The 12586-nt window shown below is 36.8% G+C and overlaps 1 protein-coding gene and 1 long non-coding RNA gene across 7 annotated transcripts in view; both read right to left on the bottom strand.

Annotated features, from left to right (window-relative positions):
- The window catches only part of LOC122515786 (probable nuclear hormone receptor HR3), a 97926-nt gene that overhangs the window by 61040 nt on the left and 24300 nt on the right, over positions 1-12586 (bottom strand). The window lies entirely within an intron of this gene.
- Positions 6229-8819, bottom strand: LOC122515788. 4 transcript variants are annotated; one of them, XR_006303379.1, is made up of 3 exons: positions 8490-8819; positions 7617-8075; positions 6229-6718 (listed from the first exon to the last, which is right to left on the bottom strand). It is a non-coding gene; the product is annotated as an uncharacterized LOC122515788 (long non-coding RNA). The 4 variants fall into 4 exon arrangements; XR_006303378.1 differs by having other exon boundaries at positions 8511-8819; XR_006303381.1 differs by having other exon boundaries at positions 7617-8043; positions 8490-8818.

Raw genomic sequence — 12586 nt, 5'->3', positions numbered from 1 at the left:
CAACACATCAAATAATTACATATTATTCCTTAATTGAAAGCATAATATTTCAACAAATAATATTCCACCGTTAAAAAAACAATATACATATATATATATTATTGTTTATATTCTAAAGATAATATCAGTAAGCTAGAGAATATATACGTGTGTGCACATGCGTGTACGATGTGTGTGTGTATATGTAAAGAACCGAAGAGGGAAAGGGAGAATTCTCGCGGAAGGAGGTCTCGTTCTCTTTGGTTGTTCGCATTCCAGCGCTTCGAGGGTTCCCCTTTAATCCTGCCGCGTTGCAACTACGAGAGCAAGAGAGAGAAAGAGCAAGAGAGAGAGAGAGAGAGAGTTGGAGGGGAACCGCACTTAGCTATCGAGCGAATGAACGAACGAACGAACGAACGAACGGCCACCAGCAGAGCAAAGCCTGCCAGGTTTGCTGGCTTGCTTTCCTGCTTTTCCTTCTTCCTTGCTTACAACAACAGCACCCACCCGTACCCCCAGCCCCACTTCCACCCCAATCCTCACCCAACCGAACCCCCAACTCGTCAGCACCTTGCACCTACCACCTCATCTCGCCACCACCCAACCCTATCTACATCAGCTCCCCTTTCTTCTCCTCTCCCTGACCCCCTGCCCCCTATCCCCCTTAGTCGCTGCCTATATTCACCAACTTTGCCTACTACTATCCTCTCCATGTGCTTCCACGATGCTTTTATAGATCAGAACTACTACTACTGGTGGGATTCGTTATCGTGGAAGGAAGCGCCACAACGATATACACCCACACTTTATTACTTTCTCACACATACACACCTCTCTCTCTTTCTCTCTCTTTCTCTTTAATTCTCTTTCGTGTAACGAAAGAGTGAACCGAGGAAGAGAAGAAGAAGAAGAAGAAGAAGAAGGAGAGAACGAGAGATATATTTATACTTACACCTTGTTCACCTAGCTATATAAGAGCTTCTGCATTACGCCTACCACCACCCCTTTTCGTTAGTATGTCGACTTGACTTTACTTTACTTTACTTCACTTTATTCTACTCTACTCTACTCTACTCTACTCTACTCTACTCTATTCGCTGTGTTGGTTTTTAACTCTACGTGTGTGGGTGGTTGGGGGGGGTGTATTGGAGGAAGTGTTTTATGCGCATCTTTATCGAAGTATTCCAAAGAACGTATATTATCGTCGCCCGTGTTCGACCCTTACTTTTATAACACACGTATTATGATTCCATAAGAAAAAAAACACTTCATGGTGGCGCCCATTCGCGAGTGTACGTGTGTGTGTTTTTGTATTTGTACCAGTTAGACGCAGCAGCAGCAGCAATAGCAGCAACAGCAGTAGCGGATATACACGTAAAACACGCACACACGCACACACATACATGCAAATCTCTATGTGTATAAACTTAGGGAGAACCCAGTCGAGTTAACATTATGCCGGTCCTACTAGCCCACTAACTTGATCTATCTACTATACTTCTCTCTCTCTCACTCTTTCCCTTCCACTTTCTCTGTCACACATATACCGTATCGTTCACCCTCCTACTACTACTAATATCGTTCTTCTCATTCGCTATACTCGACCACCACTACTACTACCAACAACAACAACAGCACGCGTCCCATAAACACTCACACTAGCATTCACACACTTATGTACTTTAATGCAACACATTGATACGTCTATGCATATACGGATACCGAGAATATATTTTATAACCTATGTAGTGCTTCTTCCCAACCCTCCTCCCCCATCCCCCTCCACGATCTCCCCCCTTCCTCCTCTTCTTCCTCCTCCTCCTCCTCCTCCTCCTCCTTCTCGTTTCACTCTAACAGCACGCTCTTTTCACTCGTACGAACGAACGAACGAACAGTTAGCTGCTTCCTAACAGTACACGCAACGGACCTGTTCTACTGTCTGTGACGTAGCACGCGAGATCAGATCACCTACTCTATTCTTCTGAAATCCTAACTGAACTTTATACTGAAACGTTATACCATTACTGAAGTTAAGACCTGATAAAGAGATCGATCTTCTTCTTCTTATTCTTCTTATTTTTCTTCTTATTTTCCTTTCTTGTTATTCCATACTTTCTACAATTAGTATACCCCCATTAGCATGTTTGCACTTTGAAAGGTTACCTAGGAAATTTAGTTTCTCCATAAGATAATCTAACTTCTCAATATATTAATTATACACACATACAAAAACACACATATTTCTCTCTTACTTTCGTAATTATAAATTGCAATAGATTATTACTTATAAGTCATTCTCCTCCCTGCATCCCCCCTCCTCTCCCTTCTATACTCTTGGCAAATTAGCAAATCAATCTATCAAATATTAACTTTAAAATCGTATTACCTAATCGTCTCATGAATGAACGTAAAACACGATGTTGTATTATTATCATTATTGTTTGAATGATCACAAAACTAAGCCGAGATACTTCCAAAGATAAAATATATATATAAGTTTATTACTTTACGTTATTTTCTTATACTATTATTGTACAATATTGTAATGATTACTTTTAAATTATTATTATTATTATTATTTGAATAATCACAAAACTAAGCCGAGATACTTCCAAAGATAAAATATATATATATACGTATCATATAATATAATTAAAATATATAATATAATTATATATCATATAAGGTATATATATATAGTTTATTACTTTACGTTACTTTCTTATACAATTATTGTACAATATTGTAATGATTACTTTTAAATTATTATTATTATTATTATTTGAATAATCACAAAACTAAATCGAGATACTTCGAAAGATAAGATATATATATATATATATATATATATATATATATATATATATATATATATGGTATATATATACGTATCATATAATATAATTAAAATATATAATAAATATAATATAAATATATAATTAAAATATATAATAAATATAATATAAATATATAATAAAAATATATAATATAATTATATATCATATAAGGTATATATATATAGTTTATTACTTTACGTTACTTTCTTGTACAATTATTGTACAATATTGTAATGATTACTTTTTCTTCTTGTTGTTCTTCCAACTTATTCTAAACAATATTACAAAACATGACTATTGGGTGTATGTAGAGCGACCGCATAGAGATCGAAGACTCGAGACTTGTCGAGGACAACTCCGTATAGGTTGGAATCACCTGCCTGTACTACCAACTCTCTCTCTCTCTCTCTCTCTCTCTCTTTCTTTCTTTCTCTCTTTCTTTCTTACTTGATGCTAGCTAGCTGAGAACTATACAACGACAACGATGCCGTAATAGTGGCGGCACGCTCGTGCCAGAACCAAAGTGTACGCTGCTACGTGTACACGACCTAAATAAGATGCGATGCCCCCCGGGGCGAAAGTAATTCACGTATATATACATATATATTTTTATACATATATATTTATACATATATATATATGCATAGTGTGTTATGTGTGGTACACGCGAACGCTACTCTTCGCACGATTACGTCTCACACTTATAATACAATACTACTCTTCTTTTACTTAGTTACTTATTTACAATACTCGAACAAACTTCAGCTTTGAGAATGGCTTGTTGTTCAATTGCATGAACACTAAATTTGACTCCTTTCGAGATTAAAAATTACAACTATCTTTTATTTTGTTGTTGTGGAATGTTTTTTTTGTGTAGTTTAATCTAAGAAAGATTAAATGTTTAAATGTATGGTGTATGTGTGATTTGTCTGCAAATAAATCGAAATTATTTTCAAACTATTCGAGCTTTTGATAGGATACTTTTTTTAGGATCGAAATATCGATCGGGGTTTTTGTCGATATCTTTTAACATATTTTTGAAATTCTATCGTTTTCTAACTTTGGAATATCTTGCATTGAAATTCGGATATTTATTTGATTATACTGTGAGAATCTTTACTTTAATAGTTGTAATACGTTAAACTAGAGGAATGATAACATTTTGCAGGTGTTTCAAACCTGAATTCTAAATTGAGTCTTGTATTTTGGGTAACGGTAAGAATTGGGAATGAATATTTCGATTAGGTAAGATTTCTTATTAATATTTGGACGTTAGATTATTTCGCAAAAATTTGATTTTCAATGTTGGAAATATTAAAACTTGTTTAGATTATTATTCGAATCGTAATAACTATTGGATCTTTGGGTAATTTTAGGTGGATCATATTTATCGTCGATGAATAAAAAACAAATGAGAATGAATAGTCAATGTAATTAATGATTAAAAATCTACAAATTAAAATGAACGAATCGTATTACAATAAAAAAAAGATTTCTTTATCGATCGAGATTTGAGACGACGTAAATGAAAAACAAAAAATAATAGTCGATGTTTTAATCTAATGGAAAAAATTTGTTAAAGTTCACGGACAAATTGCTCTCTCTCGACGAATAATATTAGTTTGAAACGTAGCAACACGATCCTCGATTAGTATTTACAAATACGCTTCGTGGAAAAATGCATTTCGTCGTAATGACATTTCGTCGAATAATGCATCACGTTCGAATGCTGTATTAATAAATATTTTTCAACGTTTATCTCTTATCAAAACGATTTTCGTAAGAGATAGAGAATGATAGAAACGATGAAAAATAAAATGAAAAAAAATGTATACAAATAAAATATACAATTAGAAAAAAAAGACTAAAAAAAAATGTCCAAGTTCTCTTTGACCACCAATCGTAATGAAATATCCAAATTTCAATGCACAAAACCATTTCAAAATTAAATTAACCCGATTTGGGGTGGAACGGGACTACTCAAAATTATTTTGCGAATACCATTTAATCTAATCGTTAGATTCTTTAAGAAAAATACTTTTCTAACCGTTTTGATTGCGATTAGAATTACGAGAACCACCCCCTCCTCATCCCCCGTTTAAAACTCGGAATGAAATTTCTTTTTTTTAGGCAGGGGAAAGATGTTCGTATCGATTATTCATTTAGGACTAACTCGTCTAGAATTTGTTTGTTTCTTTCTAGAATATATCTATGGGTAGAGAAAACGGGGGGGAGGGAGGGGGCCGCACACGTGGGCATTTCCGGTTGCATCGCACGAGGACGCGCGATTAGAGATAAAACCGGAGGCACGGGCTCGCGCGCGCGCGCGCGCGAGAATTAATAATAGTAGTGGTAATAATTCGTATCTGGCTCACAGTTATTCGTCATCGACGACTACTAAAAAAGTGCACGCGTGTGTGTGTGTGTTTGTTTGTTTGTGTTATCGATAAAAAAATCTTCCTAGTTTTGACAAATATTTATTTTTTTATTTCTTAATGAATAACCAATGATCTTCGGGTTTAACAAATTATTTCATTTCGTACACGAGAGAAAGAGAGAGAGAGAACACTAACTCGAATTATCGAAAAAAACTTGTTATCCTTATCACGTACACACTCGTACCCACCCACTCACACATACAAATATACACTCATATACGTACACTGATTGATTATACGGATAAATACGATAAGAGAGAAAGAGATAGAAAGATAATTACGTGTAAAAAAAAAAAAGAAGAAAAAAAAAGAAAGGAGGGAATTATTCGATGGGATTCATTTTTGGCGGCAATTTTGATGATAAATTCCCCCGTGATGGTTGAGAAATAAATAAAACTTCCCGAGGAATGAGAACCCGCGCTTTTTCCCGTTCGCCGCCTGCGCGTACTGCAGTAGGCCCCGCACGCGCACGTGCACACACAAATAAGCAGCAAACACGCATTTACGAACGAACCAACCAACCAACCAACCAACGAACGAACGAACGAACGAACGCACATAACCGAGCCGAGAACTATTACACGTCGACACATTGAAAAAAGAGTAAGAGAGAGAGAGAGAACAAGTTACTCCGTAGGTATTACTTAATAATATCCATAACCGGGGAGGGTAAATGATGATGAGGAGGAGGAGGAGGAGGGGGATGGGAGTGGGCGAGAAGGGGGTGTCTCCAATCGGGAATAACACCGTCCAAAGTAAAGAGTTGGATGCAAAATCGTATGTAAATAAAAAAAAAGTAAAAAGAAATTTTTCTATGCGATAGAAATGATGTGACTGTTGTTGTGTGAACTGAACCTCTTCGACAACACCGCGAAATTAAGATCGAGAGAACGAACTTGTCTATGTTTTTTTTTGTTCGTATTTTTCATGATCGTGATCTCCTCCTCCTCCTTCTACCTTAACGTCCGATTATCTTTTTAAGAAACCTACCAGAAACTCTCCTTTCCGAGGCGTGCTTCGTCTTACTTTCCCCGAAATGAGTCACCGCGAAGTGCCAAGAGAAGAAGAGAAATTGAAACGGGACGAGTTTGGAGGATCGATTTCTCGTCTCTCTCTCTCTCTCTCTCTTTCTCTTTCTCTCGTTTTCATTGGAGAGTGTCTTGCGTGTATATGTAGATATATATATATATACACCTATTTATATATATATTTATATCACAGTAGTTGAATCGTATAGTTGTAACAGTAGTTAGAATAATAAAGGCTTTTCTTATCGTCGAATGCACTGGTCGTTGTTGCACACCCTGTTTTCGTTATTATTATTATTATTATTGTTATTTTAATATTATATCGTATACGCGAATAAAACGAATAGAATCTTTTAGGATATCACCAGATGATCCGTATTAAAAATTGTTTTTTCCTCTTTCTTCTTCTTCTTCTTCTTCTTCTTCTTATTTTAATCTGTTCATATATGTATATATGAAAAGAAAAAAGAATAAACGAAGTTATTAATTATTCCTTTTAGAACTTTTCGATTAACATAAATATCATAATCGTTTAATTGAATTCACTTTCACTTAAATAAAGCACACAATAAAAAGAGAACAGAAACAAGGATTCCTCATTCGAGTATTCCCATCGCACTGTACACGAGACGACGACGACTACGACGACGACGAGGAGTTGAGTCGAGTCGAGTCGAGTCGAGGGATTCTTGGGGGTTGGTTGAGGGTGGTAAGTGAAGGAGGAGTGGTAGATGGGGGGAGGAAAGAGGGCCAATGGGTGCAGGGGGTGGTTGGTAGGGAGAGAAAGAGAAAGAGGGAGGAAGGGAAGAGGGGTTTTATAGACGGACGTGGAGACAGAAAATGAGAGAATGAAAAGAGAGTGAGTGTGTGTGTGTGTGTGTGTGAGAAAGAGAGAGAATAAAGGTGTCACTAGGAAGTCCCGAGAAACGTCGATACTACGTCCTAAGAAGAGCAGCACCGCACACACAAAACACACACACACACACACACACACATAAACTGTGTTTGATAAAAAGACCGGTCGTTGTGTGTGTACGCGTTTCTTTGTGGGTGGTTGGAAGTATGCGTGGGTGGGTGGATAATTGTAGGTGCGTGTTTATAGGTATCCCTGTGTGCGTTGGTACGCGAATGTCCCTTTTTATTTTTCGATACTACGAGGGAACAATTTTCACGAAAAATCCCGAATAGCAGGGACTACTACTCTGACCAACTCCGATCAGGGGCGTCGACTGGTGGTGTCATGCACTTGCTAGCTTGCTAGCTAGCTAGCCAACTAGCTAACTTCCTAGCTTGCTTGCTTGCTAGCTTGCTTGCTAGCTTGCTTGCTTACTTACGCACGCACGCACTTATTATAATACGCGAACCGAAAAGGAAACGGGGACCACGAGCAACGATGACAACGACAACGACGAGAACACGGTCCCCACGACCCCGTGTTCTCCTCTTCCGCGACTCTTCGAACACGAGGCGGCACCGAATAAGAAAACTTTTCTATTCGTCGAATCGTTCGCGCCACGAATCCTCCCGTACCGCAATTTTTTCCACATAGGTTTCTTCCACGCACTGCTACAACACGATTCTTGTTTTTATCTTCTGTTTTCCTCTTTTCTTCTTCTTATTCTTCTTCTTCTTCTTCTTATTATTATTATTCTATTATTGTTGGTATAGTTAACTCTATTTCTTTCTATCTCTCTCTCTCTCTCTCTTTAGGTCGAAGATGTTTATTACAATTCGCACACTCGCGCACTTTAATTAATCTTCCTGTTATTAATTATAATATCATATTACGTTTCCTATATATATATATATATATGTATGTATTATTTCATTTGTACCATTAGTAAATTTGAAAGGAATTATAAGAAGCAAATAACAAAACCCCCATGGAAAACGAGATATATTATTAACAAATTAAAGCACCGATTAATCTCGACAAATAATTCAAAAACTCTTCACATTAATCGTTAACGATAACTAAACGAGTAACATTGCGAGCACCAAAAAAAGGGGGGGGGGGAATAGGTATGTAGATAAGTAGGTAGGGAGAAAAGGGGGGATAATTTTGAAAGTAGTATCGCGTTAACAGGGGGGGGAGGTTACGCCGGTGTTCCTTCCATTCGATCGAACGAATAAAAATGAAAACAAACAAACAATCGAAACAAACGTATTACAAAGCAATTAATCTAAAAAATGATATATAAACCAACCAATCAAAAAAGACGAATTACTTAGAATTTCATAGTAGACACCCCCGAATAATATATTCCGTTCGTGTAACGAGAATAAGGGGGTGGGTCGTGAAGGGAGGGGGTATTATTTACGTTGACAAATAAAATATGGGTATGTATGTTTCACACATAATAATATATCATACACAAAACAACACACCAACGAGAGATTATGTTCATAAAACAGAACGACGACGAGAACGGTTCCTACGAGGACCGTGGCTCCGGGTTGACTAATGCGCGCCGCGCAAGACCGAACAGAGTCAGCCCCACCGTTTCTGCACTCCTAACTCTATCGTTCTGTCCTCCTCTCGCCAACTTGTTCGCTCATTCGTTCGTTCGTTCGTTCGTACGTTCGTACGGCCCTCCGCTGTTTCTTTCCCTCCGGCCGAGAGGCCTGAGGGAAGGAGCGCGCGCACCAGTACGAACCAATGAGAGCGAGCGAGAAAGAGGAACGCAATGTACTGAAAGAGGGAGGGAGAGAGAGAGAGGTTGGTTTATGCGAAGAGAGGAGGGAGGGGCTTGGAGAGGGAAGGAAAGCAAGCATGAGCGCAGTAGCTCCTCTCTCGGAGGGCTTCCATCGCACAGAGTGGGGCGAATCAGGGGGCAGAGGGGATGTCCCATTGGTGGGGGACTACGAAAGGGACGAAAGAGAAATAAAATTGTTCGAGAGGGAGACAGTGATACGAGGACGTGGTGGTGGTGGTGCTGGTGGTGCTGGTCGTGCAGGAGGAGATGAAGAAGAAGAAGAAGAAGAAGAAAGTGCCAAGTGCCTGCCTGTGGTGGGTAAAACCTTACGGGGGGATAACTTGGAAACGTGTTTGAGTAAAAGAGTGAGAAAGAAAAGAAATATCTTGGAGAAAAGTTTTGCAGGGTCTGTTTCTATCCTATTCTACTCTATACCTTTGCTTTTCCTTAGAAGGGAAGGGTTGCTGTAAACAGGATCACATTGGGGCAGGTCACACCCCACTAACCCTTCCCCCTTCCCTATCACCATCGCCATCCCTTTCTTTTCTTTTCTTTTCTTTTCTTTTCTTTTCTATGTACATTCTTTTCCCTATTCGACAGGGTACTTTAAGGATTGTGTTTTCCTTTTCCGGCTGATGCTTATACTTTTTTTTACGAAGGATTCTTCCACGTGGTGTTACTCTTACTCGTATATATCGATTCGTTAAATTATACGAACACCATAAGAGAGGGAGAGAGGGAATGGAACGTTTGAGAAATCATTTTTCGAGGTCATTAACACGAAGGTTAAACTCGATCGTTTCGTTTTCTATACAAATGTGTATTTTTATTTATTCGTTCGTCGTTTTTCGATTGATTTATTATACGACGAAATTTTCAATTCAGGGATAGATTTGATCTAAATTATTGCTTCTAACTTTCATTATTAAATCATATCAATTATATTATTGTCGTATTAATAAGTATGAATTGATACTTAAACGTATCGTACGAACGTTACGAATAATTTTAATATTCATGTATGATCTATTAAAAAAAAAATAATCACGTTGAGGGTTAAAATTACCCTCGTAAGATTTCTCTTCATACTTCTTCGTTGCTAAACGTAAATATTCCGTATCTGTATTCTCGCGAAATATTCCAGCAGGTGTTTCTCAGGTATAATCAAGTGTGTTATATATTATATATATATATTTATTATTATGCACTACCTGTACAAAAGTTTTGAATTATTTATTTACCGATCAATTTTTAAACGATCAATCAGTAATACATCAAATAACAAATTGTCTGCCACGTTGGTTACAACAAAAAATAATAGAAAACATAAAACATATTCTACTCGTCAAAATATTGATTAACAAATATTCGTGTAATGATTTTAAAATTATTAGACCGATAATACATGAATCTAATTAAACGAATTAGTTTAAAAAAATTGTAAACACTTGCTTATAATGTATATTCGATAATAATTCTCGTTATAATGATCGAAAATGGAGGATATAAGAAGAAATATTTACGAGAGGAAGGAAAAACGAATTGATCCATTTAGTCTTATTTAATCTTTTCTTCACCGACACTTCCTCCTTCTTTCTCCTCCTCGTCCCTCCCCCTCCCCTCCCCCCAGACTACTGTTCCAACAAAGTTTTCTCTTTCGGTGTGGAAACGTGTGTTGACTCGAAACTTTCGCGATGTATTGCATTAGGAACTAACGCGGAATCCTTCTTTTCAACGTATCTTTTTTGAAGGAACAAGGACGAACGAGGTAGGAAGTTTTAATGCGAAAGAAAGGTCAGGATAAGAAGAAAGAAACCATTCGACGTGTATATATATATATATATACATCTATACAGTTTTCAACAGCGAGACAGATAAAAACACGTGAGGATAAAAATAAAATGGAAGAAACGAATAAACGGAATAAATAGGATCGATTTTGGTAGCATACTATTTTCTATTATAACTAAGCAAAGGATTTATAGATAAATTTAAAAATAGAATTAAATAAGAAATATGAAGAAAAGGAAAGAAAGAAAAGGAATGAGAGAGAGAGAGAGAGAGAGAGAGAACATAGATTGATTCAACTGAAAAATAAAAAGAAAAACAAAATGATTACAATTGCAAATTAAAAAAACCCCCAAAAATCAAAGATACGTAAATCTCAAGCTGCGTGGTATTCAAACCGGTTGGATGATTTACTGACGCTTGTTAATTACTTTAAACTTCCCTAGTTCTCAACTTACAATTTAAAAACAATAAGGACAATAACAAAATGATTATAATTGCAAATAAAAAACCTCCCAAAAATCAAAGATACGTAAATCTCAACCTGCGTGGTATTCAAACCGGTTGGATTTACTGATGCGTGTTAATTACTTTAAACTTCCCTATTTCTCAACTTACAATTTAAAAACAATAAGATTACAATTGCAAATAAAAAACCCTCCAAAATCAAATAAATAACAATAATTTCGATCCTGCGTGGTATTCAAACCGGTTAGATTTGTTGACGGATGTTAATTACTTGAAACTTCTCTATTTCTCAACTTACCATCTACAAACAATAAGAACAATAATAAAATGATTACAATTGCAAATAAAAAACATCCCCAAAATCAAAGATACGTAATCTCAACCCTGCGTGGTATTCAAACCGGTTAGATTTGTTGACGGATGTTAATTACTTTAAACTATCCTATTTCTCTACTTATAATTTAAGGACAATAATAAAATGATTACAATTGCAAACAAAAAACATTCCCAAAATTAAATAAATAACAATAATCTCGATCCTGAATGATATTCAAACGATCGGTTGGATTTACTAACGGGTGTCAAAACTTTTTTAGCTTTCCCACTTTCTCAACTTATCAAAATTTCTCAACTTACAATTTAAGGACAATAATAAAATGATTACAATTGCAAAAAAAAACACCCCCAAAATCAAATAAATAACAATAATCTCGATCCTGAATGGTATTCAAACGATCGGTTGGATTTACTAACGGGTGTCAAAACTTTTTTAGCTTTCCCACTTTCTCAACTTATCAAAACGACTAAGACTAAGACTAGGACTAAGACTAAGACTAGGACTAGGACTAGGACTAGGACTAGGACTAGGATGACGACTACGACGAGTATCCAACTGGTGTAAAGGAGGGCGGCGCACGCACGCACTTGCCACGACGATGACGACGACGAGGATCGATCGTTTCCCTGCGATCGATCGGCCCCGAGAGATGCCATGCCGGCCGTAGGCGTTGTTGTGTACTTGCCAGAAACTACTATACTTCTTCTACACGTAACATTACGTATATACACACACCAGGTATCACCGTTAAGGCTCATCAAGGAATCTCGCGGGCCTCTGGCATGGTTCGAATATAAAGAACCTTCTTCTTCTTCTTCTTCTTCTTTTCTTCTTCTTTTTTTTCTTTTTCTTCACTCTACCGTTGTTCTTGCTTTGCGATCTGAATTAAGACAGGGAACCACCCTCCTCTATCGTATTTTCCATTCGGAAATCATTCATTTAAATATCTATTTTTATATATACACACACACACATACTTGCATGTGTATAATTTTATTCCCATTTCTAAACTGTT

Source organism: Polistes fuscatus, unplaced genomic scaffold (assembly GCF_010416935.1).
Source record: "Polistes fuscatus isolate 324 unplaced genomic scaffold, CU_Pfus_HIC Scaffold19, whole genome shotgun sequence".
In the NCBI taxonomy this organism is placed as follows: domain Eukaryota; kingdom Metazoa; phylum Arthropoda; class Insecta; order Hymenoptera; family Vespidae; genus Polistes; species Polistes fuscatus.
Note: the sequence above shows the minus strand (reverse complement) of the source record. Positions and strands in the feature narration are given on the sequence as shown.